The following is a 4,013-nucleotide window of genomic DNA, read 5'->3' as shown; positions in this document are numbered from 1 at the left end:
TTTTTTTTTTTTTTTTAAACTGTATGTTAACTCATACATCGCCCCAAAAAACTTCTCGATATGATTAATTACGTCAAGACAATTTTATTTATTTTATTTTTGATATCACCAGTTTTGAGAAAAACATGTAAAAAAGCAACAACAAAAAAACATAAATGTGTATTTTAGACATTTATTTTCTCCAAATGTCTGATAGGAAGGACAGTTGTGGAAGAAAAAAAGCCCAAAATCTCAAAACTGAGACCAGTGCAAGGAGAAAAAATATATATATTTTTTTTAAGAGATAAGATAAGATAATGGAAACTTCATTGATCTCTGACTGGGGAAGTTCCCACATTACAGCAGCTGGATGCAAATGAGGCATCGTAACAACAAAACAAGACAAGAAATACAAAATAAAGATAAAATAAAGACACATTTCACATATGCAGATGTGAAATTAAGGATAATTGTTCGCAAATTGCACTTAACAGTTTTACTTGAAGCTGCTGCGTTGTGTTACTGCAACTGGGAAGAGAAAAGGCGTCAAACCTTAAAGGCTTTTAAGTTTGTCTCGTGTATCCCATTCATTTGTTTTACACCAAGAAATGCTTCAATTCAACTTAAACACATTGAGACAGTCTAAATTAAATCGCTGGAGTTGCTGATAACGTGAATGACGGCCACGACGCAGAGCACACAAAGCTCCAGCAGGTGGCGACCAGAGGCCGAGTTGGAACACGAGACAAACAGTCGTCCTCAAATGTGTTCATAACCTTCCATTAAAGAAAAGGCAAAATTCACATTAGTCACTCAAATAACTAGAAACTGAAAAAAGTAATTATAAATAAAAATTTGCTAAATTATAATTTAGTGAAATAAGACATTGCTTTTGAAGTGTGGTTGAAAAGAATAATTAAAAATAAATAAATAAAAACTGTCCTGGACAAATGAAAGGTCTTTGCTGATGAGCAGTGAAATCAGAACACCTGTCAACAGGTGCAGAAGTCTGACTGAGGGTCCCATCGTGCTTGTTTGCTTGATTTTTTTTTTTATATTTCTGTAGAACTGCAATTCAAAAGGAACGTCATGATGTTCATTGCATTTTTATTTATTATTACTTTTGTAACTTATTTCTGAAGCAGTTTTTTTCCTTCTTTAATGGGAGGCTATGAATCCATCTGAGGACGACTGTCAAGCGGTTCAGTGAATATATCAAGACTCAAAATTAATAGTGGTCATGATCTGGGGGCCTGCTTCGGTTGCATGATTCAGCCTTTACGGAAAGCGTCTGAGGTTTGCTGTTTCATAACGCTGACCTCTGATCACGGCCGTCCGGGAAATCCCTTCGAAATCTGGACAGTAAACAATGTCGTAGATTTTGTGGCCAAAGCGATTTTAAAGGACAAATGAATAACCGTCTCTTAAACACACAAACAACAGACAAATAACCAAAGTTTCCTTGACTATTGTTAAACCTCCCAGTGTTGAGGTCAGAAAACTGAAGCGATCACTGCACATGATGCTGATTTTAAATTTGTGAAGCCTCATTAAGGCCAGGAGCACACGAGGCCTGTTTGCACTCTGTTTGTTGGCTGATGACAGCTACTCGGCGTAATGTTTACTATTACTTCACTTCGTAGCTCAGCAATTATTAACCAGCTCACATCTAAACAAGGCTCCCGACTCCTTTTGCTTTGTTGTGGTGATTTGATTCCTGACAAAATGTGGCGTCTCGGGTTCGTCCTCCTGCTTTGGCTTCCTGGAGCGCTTCACGGTCAGAACTTTGCATTTAGTCTCGTAGTTTGTTAAACGTACGTCCGGTGTGAACTCCTAGTTTTGCTCGTTGTGTTTCAGCTCAGCCGTGTCCTGCTCCCGGCCTCCACGGCGGTTATGTTGTCCCTGAACAGGAGACGTATCCTCATGGATCGACACTCAGCTACGCCTGCGATAAGGGTCACAAACCGGCAGTGGAGGGCTGGTGGGCGACAAGCACGTGTCGGAACGGAAAATGGTCTCATGAGCCACGGTGTGTAGGTGAGTGCTGTAAAAACGTCGAGGGGAAACCTTTAAGCTCGAGCTATGCTGTCAAGAAATACTCAGATATGTAAGATGAATTGAAAATATGTGCACAGAAAAGAGAATGATGACTGTAGATTGTTAAATATGAAATGGAATTTTATTTCTACGTAGTGATGCTGTTTATTTGGTCTTCATAAACCTGCTCCCTAAAAATATATAAAAAATAAGATGCAGGCATAGAATTAAAGTGTTCTATTATCTACATACTTCAAGAGTGCTCATCCACCTGTAACAAAAGGATTCAAATATGTTGCTCTGCTAAACCATTTCCGGCACAATTCATTTCTCACATATCAGGTTTTTGGCTCCCACAAGGGGGCGCAATATGAACTTGGGTCAAACTCAAGGCCTGAATCTGGATGTGTGTTTCCTAATCTGATAAATCAATGGGATTTACATGACATAATGTAGTCATTTATGTTATAATAGCACAGCAATGTGCCCACATTTATTTTACATGTATTTTTTAAGGTTTAATTTATTTTTACGTCCCTTGAAGCCTTTCGCTGTTTCCTAAAAGACCAACAACTAAGTTCCTTTCAGCAGTGCCAGTGTTTTTAAACTGATACTGAAGTCATCACACCTGCACTTTACTGTCTACACTTTCCATTTTTTAATGTTTTTTTATTTTGGGATTGTTTTGTTGTGTTTATCTGCTGCCTTGTGAAAGAGGTTTCGATCTCAGTGGGTCTTTTATCTGGTTAAATAAAGGTAAAATTAAAAAAAAATATACTTTTAGGTGAAGGCATATGTAATATTTGTACATAGAATAAATAATAATCGAATGCAGAGACGATTATTCGACAATATGTTCAAGAGTCTTACAGTTAAAGCCGACCCCCTGAGGGCAAACGTTATGCTTATGTGGCCCTGGATGTGCCCATTGACACCATCAACCAGCTGGTGGACAGAACGCCACCATGTCTGAACACACTGATCCATGTCAGGGGGCCAGACTCAATATTAGTGACATTTGAAAGAGTAATATTGGACATTCTTATGAATGAAGTGTTTCCAGTTAACGTGATCAAGGTTGAAAAACTGAAACCCTTAACCCGATGGTTCAATACCCCCAATGTAGTTTAAGCCTGAATACAGAGTTAGCAAAAGTTAATTGTGGTTTAATTTTCACTGTGACATGTATTGTATGTACAGTATGTCCCATTTCTGCAAATATTTTATGATATCTTTTCATGGGACAAAACACTGTAGAAATGTGAAGCAGTCAGTGTACAGCTTGTATAACAGTGTAAATCCACTGTCCCCTCAGAATAACTCAATACACAGCCATTAATGTCTAAAACGCTGGCAGCAAAAGTGAGTACACCCCAAAGTGAAAAGGTCCAAGTTGGGCCCAATTAGTCATTTTCCCTCCTGGGTGTCATGTGACTCGTTCCAAGTGACATACTGCATATTGTCAATTCAGTAAAGTTTTGAGTAAAGTTATCTATCAAGAATAAATCGCATTGTCACTATTGTTCCATGAGAAAAGTTTAAAAAACATATTTTATTCCAACTTTACGAGCAACAGCCTGCATACAGCTGAATGTGTCCACTCTGCCTTTTCCTTCCTCAGATGACAAGGCCTGCCTTCTACCAGCTATTCCCAACGCAGACCACTCTGACAGCTCACACAGCTGGTATGAGGAGGGAAGCACATTAACTGTAACATGCAACGAAGGATACGAACCGGCAGACGCCACCGTGAGATGTGTGGACGCCGCCTGGAGCTCGGCGCCGGTCTGCCAGAGTAAGTCTGTGGATGTGTTGCTTCACCGATAAAGCCACAGAGGATCCAAGATGGTTTTAGGCAAGATGGTTATAACCCAGTCGCACATGGTTATTTCGAGGCGTGTTTCTGAGTCGGGGCTTTGGGAGTGGGGGCATAGCTGGTGGAGGCCATCAGGCTCTTTGGTTTAGAAACTTGAAGCTTTGTTGTTTCCATTTATGAC

This window comes from Stegastes partitus, unplaced genomic scaffold (genome assembly GCF_000690725.1).
Source record: "Stegastes partitus isolate 25-593 unplaced genomic scaffold, Stegastes_partitus-1.0.2 Scaffold0, whole genome shotgun sequence".
In the NCBI taxonomy this organism is placed as follows: Eukaryota; Metazoa; Chordata; class Actinopteri; family Pomacentridae; genus Stegastes; species Stegastes partitus.
The sequence above is the reverse complement of the archived record's forward strand: the minus strand, read 5'-3'. Positions refer to the sequence as shown.